Source organism: Microcaecilia unicolor, chromosome 5 (genome assembly GCF_901765095.1).
Source record: "Microcaecilia unicolor chromosome 5, aMicUni1.1, whole genome shotgun sequence".
In the NCBI taxonomy this organism is placed as follows: Eukaryota; Metazoa; Chordata; class Amphibia; order Gymnophiona; family Siphonopidae; genus Microcaecilia; species Microcaecilia unicolor.
Genome location: NC_044035.1, coordinates 306377111 through 306393174, shown reverse-complemented (window position 1 = coordinate 306393174; position 16064 = coordinate 306377111). Strand labels below are relative to the sequence as shown.

The following is a 16064-nucleotide window of genomic DNA, read 5'->3' as shown; positions in this document are numbered from 1 at the left end:
AAAAAACAAACCTGTTAAAAAAAAACCCAAACAGAATAACATCGCAATGGTAAAATGAAAACCTTCCGCTATTTAAACTATGACTTACTGTCTAATTATGTTGAAATGATTTTAATGAACAAGCCAATAAATATACAGTCAACCTTCAAACACTCAAGCTGTTCAGTTTTTCACATTGTCTTCTCTGTTCTATATTTTCTCTCCTCCCCCCATCCCATCCCCACAGCATTAAAGGCTTATACATATATTGAACAAAACAAGAGAGAGAGAGAGACCATCAGATAGGAATATAATTGGTGCCTGTATCGATAGCGCACGCTCATTTTTAGCAAGCGCTAAAAGGTTTGCGCACCTATAGCGCGGGTTAGTAAACAGGCCCCAAAGTAAACTACATAGCCTCAAATTCTGCACTGTACCACACCAGACACCTGCTCCCCAAAGAAAAGCATCCTTGTTCCCTACCTGTCCCAGCATAACCTCCTATTCCTTTACTTCCCCCAGCAGTACTAGCAATAGACCCAGACTCCCCCCTTATCCAAGAGCTCCATGAGGCCATCGAAAAAACTGACTTGTGGCCCTATTTTTGCTCCATGCATGAGACCCAGAGTTAACAAATGAGAGAAATTTAAAATACACAGAATTTGTACAGTAATCAGGAAACGTCTGCTGGACATATGCACACACAAGTTCTGCAGTAATGGGTACCCAGTTTGCACATATCCAAAGAAGATGAAAGTGCCTGCTCACGTCTATGCGTGTTATTCTGTATGTAAATATTAGCCGTGCAAAACTTTCTTGCACATAAAAGTTTTGTGAGTCTACCCTGCAAGATAACTTCGTCACTGAATCCCTTTGTGTATTGTGCACTCAGTAATATATGCATGCACCTCTAGGTAGGTAACCCTGTTCTTCTGGTCACAGTAGCTTTCTGCATGGTCCTCTGCTCTGATGGCTTAAACATGGAATCTGAAGAACTTGATATTCCATGAGGACATTGGAGTGCCATCAACTGCTTTGCTCACCCAATTTTGCAAGGAAAGAAGAGGACAAAAATGTGGAACTTTTGCTATCTTTTAATGTGGCAGGATTAGATAAGAATGTTTGTCAAGCCATATGGATCTCAGCTAATTATAGGGACTTTAGGAGAAGGATCAAAACATTTTTATTTTATAAATATGTGATTCATTCAGAATAAGGATAGACTAGGTGTTTTTTTTTTTTTTAATTAGGGCTAATCATGTTCACCTATCTTGCTTCTGGTTCTGTGTATGAGATTGTTTTATTATGTAATTGTTAGACATGTTATTGTTATTTATGTAGTTCCCAGATATGTTCTGTCTTCTTTGTTGTTGTATCCCGCTTAGAACTGAATAGGCACAAGCAGATGATAAATTCTGTTTTTCTTATTATTAGTTGAACAGATCTCCAGAAATTGAAGAATATGCCACACGCTTATTTTCGAAAGAAAAGGATGCCTATTTTTCGACACAAATCGCAAGATGGGCGTCCTCACAGGGTCACCCAAATCAGCATAATCAAAAGCCGATTTTGGGCATCCCCAACTGCTTTCCGTTGCGGGGACGACCAAAGTTCACAGGGGCGTAGCGAAGGCGGGAACTTGGGTGTGCCTAACACATGGGCGTCTTCGACCCATAATCGAAAAAAGAAGGACATCCCTGATGAGCACTTGGACGACTTTACCTGGTCCTTTTTTGTTATGACCAAGCCACGAAAAGGTGTCCGAACCGACCAGATGACCACTGGAGGGAATCGGAGATGACCTCCCCTTACTCCCCCAGTGGTCACTAACCCCCTCCCACCCTCAAAAAAATTATTTAAAAATATTTTTTGCCAGCCTCAGGTCCATTGCAGCAGTATGCAGGTCCCTGGAGCAGTTTTAGTGGGTGCAGTGCACTTCAGACAGGCGGACCCAGGCCCACCCCCACACACCTGTTACACTTGTGGTGGTAAATGTGAGCCCTCCAAAACCCACCAGAAACCCACTGTACCCACATCTAGGTGCTCCCCTTCACCCATAAGGGCTATGGTAGTGGTGTACAGTTGTGGGTAGTGGGTTTTGGGGGGCTCAGCACACACGGTAAGGGAGCTATGTACCTGGGAGCTTTTTCTGAAGTCCACTGCAGTGCCCCCTATGGTGCCCGGTTGGTGTCCTGGCATGTGAGGGGGACCAGTGCACTACGAATGCTGGCTCCTCCCACGACCAAAGGGCTTGTATTTGGTCGTTTCTGAGATGGGCGCCCTTAGTTTCCATTATTGCCGAAAATCAGAAACGACCAAGTCTAAGGACGACCATCTCTAAGGTCGACCTAAATTTCCAGATTTGGGCGTCCCCGACCATATTATCGAAACGAAAGATGGACGTCCATTTTGTTCCTGCGAGGACGTCCTCAGAAAAACTAGGGCGTCCCCTTCGATTATACCCCTCCACGTCATTCAACTTTCCCCGGGGTCTGAGATAGCACAAGACCCAGTAGTACTTAACATTAATAATATATATCCTTGTGATAATTTATTTTACCTTAAGTTCTTTTAATTTAATTTTTCAGAAGACCTCAGTCATCAGAGTTATGGGGCACTACATTAGTTTTAGCCGCCACTCCTCCAGTCCTCATTGGTCTGCTTGATTTTGTATTTTGTTCATTTTTTAATTTTTGTTAGTTTCCTATTTCTTTTATTTGAGGCATTCTCCATATATTTAATTGGCACTCTTAATTTTTCTTAAAGTTTGTTGCTAGAAAAGCATTTAACTTCAACTTCAATGAGTGTGATCTTTAGGGGATCTGTCATCCGACACGATTTCGTGTTTCGCAATTCAGGCTGTCTCAAGGATATCTGCCCTGTAGAAAAAAACTTCAATCAATAACCATGTACTTCAAAAAAAGCGTGATAGAGTTCTCAGCCACCAACCGTCTCGGTATCACGTCCTGTTCTCACCGATGCAAGATGGCGGCGGCATTTTTTGGCAACAGTTTTATTTACAACTTATTGAATCTTCCACCAATCACAGACCACTTTAAATTAGCGTCAGCCATTTGATCTCGACGTTAAGTCCCAGTGCACAGTGTAACTATGTGCATGGAACTGAAGTAGGGGCCAGGGCGGCTGCTGTATTATATAGCAAAGATGCATGAGACTGTTTCTTGCTTCTACTGCTTCCTCCAAACCCTCCCTGCCTCCTCCGATATAACTTCCTCTTTGGAGGAGGTGGGGGCCGGTCTGGGGGAAGCACCTGCAGCATGCATACAGCGGAGGGAGGGAAAAAGTGCTACAGCTCGAGAAGTGGCTTAGAGCGGAGAGAGAGACACACCTATCCACAGGGAATGTAGTAACGGCTCTGATGCTGCTAGTGCCCCTAGGCAAATGAGGCCTGTGTGGCCACCCCTGTCGCCCCTGTCTAAGTTCAGCCCTAAGCGGAGGTCCCCTGTAGCTATGCCACTGGTCTATAGCTTACTGAACTGTGGTAAAAAGTGGCCTTCGCACTAAGAGCTAAATTCTATATATGGCACCTGAAAAAATCAGCACCAATAAACCAGGCAACTAGCACTATTCTATAAACTTCGCCTAAAGTTAGGTGCACTTTATAGAATATGCACATATGCCGTTCTTGCGCCTAATTTAGGCCACCTAAACCCAGACCTAAATACCTGCACCTAACTTAGGTGCAAATCGGGTGTAGTCCATAACAATGCGCATAGTTTTATGGAACGCCCAAACCCGCCCATGGCCACGCCCCTTTTCAACTGTGCACACTAGAATTTACATGCCCCACGTTATAAAATATGCCTATAAGGTTAGTGCATGTAAATTCTAATTAAAGCCAATTAGTGCCACTAATTGGTTGTCAAGTATCAATTATTGGTGCTGATTGGTTTGTTAATCAATTAAGTTGTGGTTAAATTAGTGCACATAACTCAAGACGCCATATATAGAATTTGGGGGTAAGGTCATTTTTTCGCCAGAGTAAAATGGCTGATTTTTCAATTTTGCCTTTTAATGGCCATGTGCTAATTTTCCCATTAGCTTATGAGCCCCTATTGCCACCCATTATATAGATGGTAAGGGCTCTCATGCTAATCACATGCTAATTGGTTAGCATGCAGCAATTTAGCTGCACTAACCAATTAGCACAGAACACACCCACTGTCCACCCCCAGACCCGTCTCCAGGTGGGTAGCGTGCTCACCTGCAAATATAACCACAGGACACCCTATGGTAAGCCCTTTTTTGCTGCAGTACGCACATGTTAGCGCTTACCGTAGCTTCATAAAAGGACCCCATAGTGGTAGCCGTAATCTGCATTCATTCAAAGGAGGAAAAGCAATTCTTCTTTCAATGTACTACTACTATTACTATTTAGCATTTCTATAGCGCTACAAGGCGTACGCAGCGCTGCACAAACATAGAAGAAAGACAGTCCCTGTTCAAAGAGCTTACAATCTAATAGACAAAAAATAAATAAAGTAAGCAAATCAAATCAATTAATGTGAACGGGAAGGAAGAGAGGAGGGTAGGTGGAGGCGAGTGGTTACAAGTGGTTACGAGTCAAAAGCAATGTTAAAGAGGTGGGCTTTCAGTCTAGATTTAAAGGTGGCCAAGGTTGGGGCAAGACGTAGGGGCTCAGGACGTTTATTCCAGGCGTAGGGTGCACCGAGACAGAAGGCGCGAAGTCTGGAGTTGGCAGTAGTGGAGAAGGGAACAGATAAGAAGGATTTATCCATGGAGCGGAGTGCACGGGAAGGGGTGTAGGGAAGGACGAGTGTGGAGAGTTACTGGGGAGCAGCAGAGTGAGTACATTTATAGGTTAGTAGAAGAAGTTTGAACAGGATGCGAAAACAGATAGGGAGCCAGTGAAGGGTCTTGAGGAGAGGGGTAGTATGAGTAAAGCAACCCTGGCGGAAGATGAGACGGGCAGCAGAGTTTTGAACCGACTGGAGAGGTGACTAAGTGGGAGGCCAGCAAGAAGCAGATTGCAGTAGTCTAAACGAGAGGTGACAAGGGTGTGGATGAGGGTTTTGGTAGAGTGCTCGGAAAGAAAGGGGCGGATTTTACGGATGTTGTAAAGAAAGAAACGACAGGTCTTGGCAATCTGCTGGATATGAGCAGAGAAGGAGAGAGAAGAGTCAAAGATGACCCCAAGGGTACCCCCACATGAATACAGGGGTATGACTTAATATGCCTCTTTAGTGGATTTTCTCTTAAAAATAGAACCACATGTCCATTAAAGATAGTTGTTTTATTTTAGATTGTCAGTTTTGTTTCCTTTAAAAAATAACATATTAAAAAAAAATTTTAAGGTAATAAAGTTAATAATCTTTCTTACACAAAATCTGCCAAGCAGAGGAGATAAAATACTCTCAACAAATCAAGAAAGAAGTCGGGTTTAACTTCTATGTTTATGTAAAGTTTGATTAAATCCTTTAGTCTTTACTGACTTAACTGGTAAACAACAAAAGGCTTGAGGCTGTGGGATTAAGATTGTATTCAGTAAGAGGGCTGATGCATTAGTGGTTTCTTTTGAACTGTAGAAAGACCAAAGTAAACCTCAGAAGCATTACACCATGAGAGCGAATTGTTGACTCAGCCTTGCTTCAGGAGCAGAAGCTAGAACTCAATAAGAGCCACTTTTGTTTACTTCAGCCTTGTACAGGGAAGGAGCAGTTTGACTGGTATTGTTTCTCCCACTTTCCACCTGCTTCTGATTTTACTGCAGTTTATGTCACTGGAATTGGTGACAGCCAATTGTAAGTTGGTCTTTATAATATACCCCAGTGTTTCGTGACTCTCTTCTGGACAGTTTCGTGATATCTCCGTGGATATCATTGGAACAGGTTTGCATACATTGTCTATATGGCGTGCGGATCTGTCTCATGCATATTCATTGTGACAAGGGCTGGGAAACACTGGTGTAGCCAGTCATGACTTTTTCTGCGCTTCTGAGAAGACAGGGCGGTAGCCTTCAAGGAACAACTGCTACAGCCCCAAATAAAGGCAAGTGGGGTAACCTGCCTGGAGCAGCCATTAAAACCCTAAATGAAAGCAAATTGGGGTAACCTGTGTAAGTAGGTATAATAAAGCCAAGGTTGCCAGTGAAGAGTTGCCCTTTCCTCTCTGTTAATATAACTTTTATATGCAATTGTGTTATTTTTGTGTTGGGATTTTTTATTTTTCTCTCACATTCCAATCATTGTAACATGAGTGGAGTGTATAATGTGTTTTACTCTTGTGTGCCTTCATTGGTGATCTTCATCACAATAATTGCTGTTTCCACGAATGCAAGAAGCTGTGCCTATTCCAATTTTTGGGTGTGTTGATATAGACATGAATCTATGTATAAATATATATGTTTATATAGATTTAGCATCTCTGCCTTTCTTGCTCGTTAATAGCTGAGAGGAAGGATGACAAGGAAATCAAGCAGAAACACAAAACTAACTTGTTTCATTTATTAGGCTGAAGAAAGTCTTGTGGAAAGAGTAATGCATAGGTTTTTTTTTTTTAAGTGTATGTGCAAACCTGGTAATGCAATTTAAGGTTGATTTTGAAAGCATGTTCTATGTTGAGCCTGTGCCAACTTTGCCTGGATACCTTGTTAGCCGTGTGTCAAGACATTGCCACACCCATGCCAGCTGTTCGTTGAGATGCGTGTCTGAAATAAGGCACTTAAGGCTCCCCACTCCCACCCTAGAATACAAAGTGTTTTGTGGTAAGGTGCTTTTGCGGACTTCTGCAGCTGTTAAACATGATGTTTTACCTTCATAGGGCAGAACAAGACCCCTTTGTTACCTAGAAACATTACGGATTTTCTGAAATCTGCTCTTCATAAAAATCTCAGCCTGGAGAATGGAAATTCTGACTTCCTTCATACACTAAGGAGACTTTTATAGTTTTAACTAGCCCCAGGGTTATATTTTTAAAAGTTAAATTTCATCACCTGTTTTAGGTTTGCTTGGAGGTGATGTGAGTGAGCCATGATTTTTATAAAGCCAAAAAAACAGTTTTACTTTCTCCTTTCTCCTCAACAGATGTTTCATCTCCATTATTTCTAAAAACCTCAAACTTCAAGTCACTTTCCTGCAAAGGGAAAGAGACAAAACAGAATTGTGTGTGGAGAGTTTTCATGCCACCGCCACTGCTAGAATGTCAGTTCTATTAAATAATATATTTAATAAATGTTCTCCCCTCAGGGTTACTGGAAGAATATGAGGAGACATTTGCATTCTCTGACCAGGCTTTCAGCTGCTCTGCTTAGATAGACACACTTGACTGCAGACTCTGAAATCTAATTTCTTCTGCAGATGAGATCTAGTGAATCTAGTTTTCAAGGTGAATAGTTTTGAGCCAGCAACAATGGACTTTTAGGTGAAATAGACGTTTCCAGGGCTAAATTATTTCTGTGTTTTAATGGTATTAGTATTTTTAACGATGTATATGATAGTATATGTATTGATGTACCTATGTAGTTATTATATTTGAGTCAGAATCGCAAATCAGAATAAATAAAGATGACAATTCCCCAAAGAATTCTTAGTGTGAGGGCAATTCGTTTTCTTTTCTTTTGTAATTGTCTTCCATACAGACTGGTTGGCAGTCTAGTCTTCCAGTTATACTCCTGCAGAAACATTTAGGTACTTATGAATTAGGCATTGTATTAATCTTTCCAAGAGCTGGAAGTTCTGTATTAAGCAAATGAACCAAAAGGGATTGTTGGCTCTGCAGTATGATGACCCCAAGAAGTTGGGGTGCAGTAGGAGAATGAGGTATCTGACTTTGCTCTGCAGGAAGTATCACTTATCCTAAGAAGTATACCATGATCCGTCTAATTTGTCTGCCACAATCTATGTTCATTGGATATAGCATTGTTACATGGGTGTCTGGTCTGTACTGCAGGCAAGAAAAAGATTGATTCTAATGTGTTGCTTTGGTACTTTAGCTGTGTAGACCTTTCCTGTGGTCTTGGAACTTAAAGAAGGTTCCAAAAAAAGCTGGGTGCTCAGTGACATTTGCTTGATGTATAATACCATAGTACTTTTTGTTCTGTATAAGGAAATGGTCCCCCTCTGGCAGTTTCACTATCTTGACAGTGTCATACTGGTGATTGTTAAGAGGCTTTAAAAATATTAAGTATACACAATTCGGCACACATTCACCTACAAATCAATACACATAAAGTCAATCTTTGTGCCAGTGGCGTAGCCAAGGGTGGGCCCGGGTGGGCCCAGGCCCACCCACTTTGGGCTCAGGCCCATCCAGTAGCAACACACCTATGCTGTGGCTGGCAGGGATTCCCAAGCCCCACCAGCTGAAAACTCCCAATAACTGTCCCTGCCACATACCTTGTAAATAGCAGATCTTTGCTTGCAGCAAGCAGCAGCTAATACATACTGCTCGATCTGGCCCTACAGCCTTCCCTCTGACGTGTTCCCAGCTATGCAGAAAACAGGAAGTTGCATCAGTGGGAAGGCTGGGTGGCCAACACGAGCAGTGCGTATTAGTTGCTGCTCGCTGCCAGTGGAAAATATTATTTAACAGGTATGCAGGAGAGGGGGGATGTTTGAGAGACCATATGGCATGCAGGTGAAAATCCCCTGTGGGATGGAGCAGGGTTCTTCTGCCCACCTATCTTGGGCCCAGGCCCACCCAAAATTATGTGTCTGGCTACGCCCCTGCTTTGTGCATGATATTATTCCACCTCGGAGGGGATGGAAGAGGACTGGAGGCCCTCTCAGGCTCCAAGTTTCCCGTGGACTTGGATTTTGAAGAGCTTCCCTCTCAGGGATTGAGGAAGAGCTGTCCCATGTGATCTGGCACTTTCACCAAGGAGCTGTCTCGTCTCATTGACAATGTCATTGCCTCTTGCCATGGACCTGCTTTTAAAGGGGTCAGCTGCTGGAGGGCCTCGCTGGACACCCAAACCATTTTCAGCTCCATAAAGCCCTCATCCATATGATGGTGGGGGGAGTGGGACCCCAGATGGGCCAGGACTCTGGATCTCCTTTATACTAAGTATTGGACGTTCCCCAAGGTGGATGTCCTGGTCATGGTAGTCACGAAAGCAACCACTGTACCAATCCAGGGAGACATGGTCCTTAAAGAGCTCCATGAGAAGAAGGTGGAGCAACAGCTCCACCTGGCATTTTTGGTGGGTATGTCCAGTATTTAGGCTGCTATTTGTGGAGGTTATATGACTATGGCCATGCTGTGTTGGTTGCAGTAGTTCCCGGAGTCCCTTGAGGTTGCTCGCCTGGAGTCGGGGTAGCCTTTCTGTGCATGTTTTCTATGATCTGGTCTGTTTGGCTTCCCACTCATTGGCAGCTTCAGTGGTGGGGCGATGGTAGTTGTGAATCTGCCACTGGGTCACTGATGCAGCCTCTAAGAATCTTCTGAATCAGCTGCCATTTAGGTGGTGCTTGCTCTTTGGTGACACCTTGGAGAAGTTGGTGAAGGATATGGGGAGGCGTGACCTCTCTGCTCAGCCATCCTCTGCTTTCAGGGGGCAATCCAAGGGAGCGGGCCACTTTAGGTCTGGTTGGTGCTCTCCAGTCCAGACAAGGGGGTCAGGGTAGGTCCTTCAAGCAGGCTTCCTTTTGTGGACCCAAAAGAGCTGGGCCCTCAGGTGGGACTGCAACTGCCATTCCTGATATATGAGGGTGTGTCGGATCCCTCATTGTTTCCGGTGAGAGGCTGGCTGTCTCCCATGATGAATGGATTCGCATCACCTCAGATCAGTGGGTTCTGGGGCTAATCGAGAGAGGGTACTCCCTGGAATTTGCCTGTCTGGTTCCCAGCACCTACATGGCCTCAAGAGGTGAATGCTTGTCTGTTCAGTCATTGCATCAGTATGGCCGAGGGAGTTCTTGACGTCCCTGGACCTCACAGAAACCTACCCCACATTCCTATCACAGCTCATCACAAGAGATATCTGTGCTTCTGTTTTTTGGGGCAGAATCTTCCTGCTGCTGAGTGTATTTTAGGATGGTGGACCTTGATCACCCCACTGCTTCATCCCTCCTCCTGCATATATATGCATGTAGATGGACAGAGAAGACAGATGGACAAACCCTTACCATTAAGTGCCTTCGCTATAGTGAAACACACCTAAAAAGGAAATTTTCAAAAGACTTTCAAACTTTTATCCTGTTTTTTTAAGTCTTTTCGTACGGGTTTACTACAATATATTTCTGAAAAATTGGCTACTCAGGAACGTTCAAGATCTTTATGATCTTTATAGTGTTGTTGTTGCAGCTTCCGTCTTTAAAGACAATCAAATTGTCATTGACTAGGAACCGGGCCTTTAGTTATGTGGGCCCATCCTTATGGAATTCTCTGTCTGATGTGGTTTTATTTATTTATTTGTTGCATTTGTATCCCACCTTATCCCACCTCTTTGCAGGCTCAAAGTGGCTTACAATACATCATGAATAGTGGAAGAATGTTAGTTAATAAACATTTAGTATTGCAGGGTTTTGGTCAGCATGATGATAATAAGACAGAATCATAGTGTACAAGCAAATATTAAGAGACAGTTTAAGTGGCTACTTTAGTTTTCAAAAAGCCTTGAAAACTAGAATGTTTCAAAATACCTTTGTTGATTTTTAATTGCAACCTCTTCTGAGGTTTTATCTTGAATATTGATGGGTGGGATTTAATTTCAGTTGTCTTATCTGCTTATTGTATTATGTTTTTTTAAAACTCTGTTGTTTTAAACCGCTTTAAAACTTGTATGTCAGATGGGATATCAAATTATTAAATCAAATGTATTAATGTAAATGACTACCTACCCTGATAAAAGGCCTAGTTAAACATTGCACATCCTGCATCTTGTCTGCGAGTAAAAGTACATTCATCAGGTCTACTCAAATGTTTTTGAGTGGCGGTCCAGAAACTTCAGCTGTCTGAAATTTGGGGTCCACAAACTACCACAGAACTGAGTTTTCTTAAGTTTTAAGTTTATTTTATTTTAAATCATTTATTACATACATATTAGTGTAACAATATAGGAAAGAATATCAGGTCTGTATCAATAGAAAGAGGAGAAGTGAAAAAACAATAATCACTAATAAAGAAATTCAGTAACATTTCCTATAACAAAAAGTACCCAAAACTCTTGACCTTTACCCTCCCCGATGACAAATCTTTAAGTACATAAATATTGCCATACTTGGACAGATCAAAAGTCCATCAAGCCCAGCATACTGTTTCCAACAGTGGCCAATCCAGGCTACCTGGCAAGGTTCCATAACAGTACTATACATTTTATACTGCTTATCCTAGAAATAAGAAGTGGATTTCCCCCAAGTCCATTTTAATAATGGCTTATGGACCTTTCTTTAAAGAAGCTATCCAAATCTTTTTTAAACTCCACTAGGCTAACTGCTTTTACTACATTCTCTGGCAACGAATTCCGGAGTTTAATTACACGTTGAGTGAAGAAATATTTTCTCCAATTCATTTTAAATGTATTACTTTGTAGCTTCATTGCGTGCCCCCTAGTCCTAGAATTTTTGGAAAGAGTAAACAAGCGATTCACGTCTACCCGGTCCACTCCACTCATTATTTTATAGACTGCTATCATATCTCCCCTGTGCCATCTTTTCTCCAAGCTGAAGAGCCTTAGTCGCTTTAGCCTTTCCTCATGGGGAAGTTGTCCCATCTCCTTTATCATTTTTGTTGCCCTTTTCTGTACCTTTTCTAATTCCATTTTATCTTTTTTGAGATGCAGTGACCAGAATTGCACACAATATTCGAGGTTCAGTTGCACCATGGAGCAATACAAAGGCATTATAACGTCCTCATTTTTGTTTTTTGAATAGCAAGTTTTAAGCTTTTTTTTTTTTTTTTTTTTCAAAAATTGTGTGTCCATATCATGTATCATTTTTTTTTTAAATACTTAGGGCCCTGTTGACTAAGGTACACTAGCGTTTTTAGCATGCGCTAAAAATTAACACACGCTAAGTTCTAGAGACCTTCATATATTCCTATGGGCATCTCTAACGTTTAGCTTGTGCTAAAAATGTTAGCGTGGCTTAATAAACAGGGCCCTTATCATGTAACTTCAACATGCCCCCATTTTACAAAGCCGCGTGGTAATGCCAACACAGCCCGTTCACTTTAAATGGGCTGTGTCGGCATTACCGCACCGGCAGCCACTATTGCGGCTTTGTAAAAAGGGAGGGGTAGTCATAATCATAATACAAACATATCAAACATAATCTTTAGTGCAAAGCCGCATTGAGCCTGCCATGAGTGGGAAAGCGCGGGGTACAAATGTAACAAAAAAAAAAAAAAAGAAGAAGAAAATTTTTCACAAAATTCTAAAATCTAAATATCTGTAAAAGAAGCAATTTGAAGCAACATTTTTTGGGGATGTGCCATTTCAATGGAAAAGACTGGATATCAGTTTGGTCCAGAAATACCTGCATCCATAAATAGTTCAAAGATCTTTATAGCACAAGCACTACTTTTGTAAAAGTTTACAGTCACCTTGTTCTGCCCCCCTCCCCCATGTCACACAGTCGCCTAGCTCTGTCCCTTTCATCTCCATCACTCTCTCATGTTCCTTTGCACCTTCTCATCTTTCACTTTCTCTCCTCCACTCCCCCTAAAATTACCTTGACAAATAATCAGCAGCACAGTGATTCAAGCAGGTGGCTTCTGGCTAGATCTGGGGCCTTCCCTCAGTTGTGTCCTGCTTTCATGGAAACAGGAAGTTGTATCAGAGGAGGCAAGATGCAGCTAAGGAAAGGCTCCAGATCTAACCAGGAGCCACCTGCTTGAATTGCTGCATATGGGGCAAAAGGAGAAGGTGACATGCCACTGTAGCCAGTAAAAATTGGATTTCCTGGAGCTTTGCGTGGCCCACATGGGACAGCTCAGCAATCCGGATTGCAGACTGCGGCCTTCCATTTGAGTAGCCCTGACGTACCTTGTACTTTTTTTGTCACATATTTGCTGTGTACATCTGTATACTGTTTCTGCATATCCGAGGTTGTTCAGTTTTTTATTTGGTTCACCATACACAGATGTTTCAACACTTTAAGAAATTTCAACATTTGTAAACCACAGGGACTCCTGAGGCAGGCCTCTGCGGCCGAAACACGATTCGTGTCGAGTTCAGTACTTATTGTGGAATAAACGTCTGATGTCAACTCTTAGAGTCCATTGGTTGGTTTTCATCATCTTTTGTGTCTCCTTCACTGTTTTGCCTGCTTGTTGTGACCTGCGTGACGGGTTTGGTTTCTTCTGTTCTTGTCTATTCGTAACTTGTAACAAAGCATGTATATTTTTTCGTGCATTTTTGTGGAAGAGTTCCCAGGGTGAGGTTAAGCTGGGAGAGGCAGCAACAAGTGTAGTTTTATGTTTTCCAAGCCTTCATGTTATTTTTCATTGAAAAAGTATTTGAACAAAAAGCAAGTGCAAATATTTTGTAGTACATTTTACGGTGGAAACTTTCCTTTTGGGTTAAACATGTTGTTGTTACATTTGTACCCCGCACTTTCCCACTCATGGCAGTCTCAATGCGGCTTACATGGGGCAATGGAGGGTTAAGTGACTTGCCCAGAGTCACAAGGAACTGCCTGTGCCTGAAGTGGGAATTGAACTCAGTTCCTCAGGACCAAAGTCCACCACCCTAACCACTAGGCCACTCCTCCACTCATGGTAGTCTTAAACCATGGCCTGAGAGATAGAATGGGTATGGGGGGCTCTGAGTGTTGGATATAAGCATGGGAACATATATGCTCCTCTACTCAGAATGATTGAAACCCAAAGAAGCACAATAGAGACCTTCTTGAATAAGAAGCAATCTCTTAAAAGCCGTATAACTGACAGCTACAGTATATCATTAGCCATGGATATAGCATACTGGTTGAGTCGATCCTTCTCTGCCATCACCTACCATGTTATATATTCAGGCTATATAAGAGGCAGATGATGAAAACTCTGGCGCTGTTCTGAATAGCACCGTAAAAATGTTGCCAAAACAGCGTAGAAGAACAGCGCCCTGATGCTCAAATATAATGAGATGCAAATATAGGCGTGCTCATAGCATTGAGCATTAAGGAGTTCAGCAGGAGGATGTGCTTAACGCATGCGCAGAAGAGTTTTGCGTTAAGCTCGGCTCCTGTTCGAATGCGTCTGGTAAAACCCGAATGTGAAGAAAAACATTGGCATCTGTTTTCTGCAGCTTAAATACAAGTGTTTTTAATTTTTTTTAAAGCTGGGATGCTTACATTTAGATGCAAGAAACAGACATCAATGTGTGTTTTCACTTCGGGCATTTTAAATTTTTTTTAGCATGGACACTTTAAATATAGATGCAGGAATCAGATGCCAATGCGTGCGTTCGCTTGAGTGTGCTGTTTCTCATGATCAACGTTTAAGGCTTGCACGGAGTTCCTTCTGCTTCCAAAAACAGTCAAAACTGGCAGATTTTGCAGAAAGAACCACGAGAGAAGCATGAGAATCATGGGAAATCCTCTTCCAGCACCCTAATGGCTTCTCTGAACTGGCAGCGGTAAAACAGTTTTGTTTCGGGTGCTCTTCTCTGAGCATTGAGGAGGAATACAAAATGACATCAAGCTGGACTACATTTGCATGCTATCTGCGCTAAGACCTGGTGTGCTTGTTGTTTGCCGCGCTAGACCCCTCTGATAATTTTGCGGGCGCTAGTACGGGTCTACTGACATTTAGCGCCCGCGTTTGCCTTTGATATTCGGTCAGTGCCACATACTGTAAATAACATTCACAGGCATTATTATGTCTCCCAGAAGTCATATTATTAACTAGAACAGGTTAGCTGCCTTGGTGGGCCAGAGGGTGGTAAGCCACTTTTCAAATTATATTTTGTGATACTGTTCATCACAATGAACGTTTGCCAGCTGGCACTGCTTGAATTCAACAACCTGGCTGTGGGCTGCAGCACTCCAGGTGGAAATAATGTCATTAGAAAGGTGTAAATGGGTCATATGAAAGTGACAGTTTTCACTGAAGCTGTGCTTTCTGTGATTAAATGATAAAATTTGAGGATAGCAGATTGCATCCTTATAAATGTGGCTTTTGATATGCTCAGTGATCAAACACAAGCTTGGCTTGCTCTTTGCTTGAACTGTCCTAGCCAAAGCACAGAAAGATTTATTTATCCCACCCCCTTTTTAAAACTTGGGGGTGGGGGAAAAGAGAGGGGAGATAGTCTTTGATCTCTGAGGAGCAGTAACAAAAAAAAAAACAAGCTGTTCTGTTCAGGCTTTTGGCTAACACAACAAACAGTGTTTAAAATTTAACTTTGCTTAATTAATTAGTAATTCTGTTTAATGCTGTCTGATCTGCATCCAAAAGGTATTTTGAAGCTTGAGAACCGAACATCAAAGTGTGCTGAGTGAAGATGGTGAAGTGAGGCATTTAATCTGGCACTTGCTACCCATGGAAGACAGCCAGTTGGGGAAGTAATTGGAAAGAGAAGTCGTAACCTAGTCAGTCAGTCGCCTGAATAGAGAAAACTGCGTGAAATGCTCCATTTGGTGAAGAAATCCTATATAGATGTGAGATTCTTTTTTTTTCCCCTACAAAAGCAGCTGGTTTAAAGTAAAGCATATATCTGCTTTACTGAGACTGAGATGCAGGGGCTTCAGTTCTTGGGGGGCTGCAGGCAGTATAGTAGAGCACAGAATACATGATTAAAGATGACTTTAAGATTAGAATAAGATTTACTTTAAGGTGACAGTGAGCTTTGACTTGCTGATACAGATTATCCATACATATACAAGAGGAAATTGGTCCTGTGAATGCACAAACATGAATGTTTAGGGCCTGATTAAAAAAAACAAAAAAAGCTTAGCTCTTAAGTTTAGTCTCCTAAATTTTGTCCTATTTTCATCCAACTTTAAGAACCTAACCCCCCCCCCCCCCTCCCTTTTGTGCCTGCTGGTGCGGTAATGCTGTCACAGCCCATTCAAAGTGAATGAGCTGTCAGCATTGCGGTGCAGCTTTGCAAAAGGAGGAGGGGGGGTACGTTTGTTTGTTTGGTTTTTTTTTTTAGTTGAAAATTC

At 42.3% G+C, this 16064-nt stretch overlaps 1 protein-coding gene across 2 annotated transcripts in view; it reads left to right on the top strand.

Moving 5' to 3' along the window:
* Positions 1-16064, top strand: part of NKD1 (NKD inhibitor of WNT signaling pathway 1) — a 221895-nt gene that overhangs the window by 144919 nt on the left and 60912 nt on the right. The gene's annotated exons all lie outside the window — the stretch shown is intronic.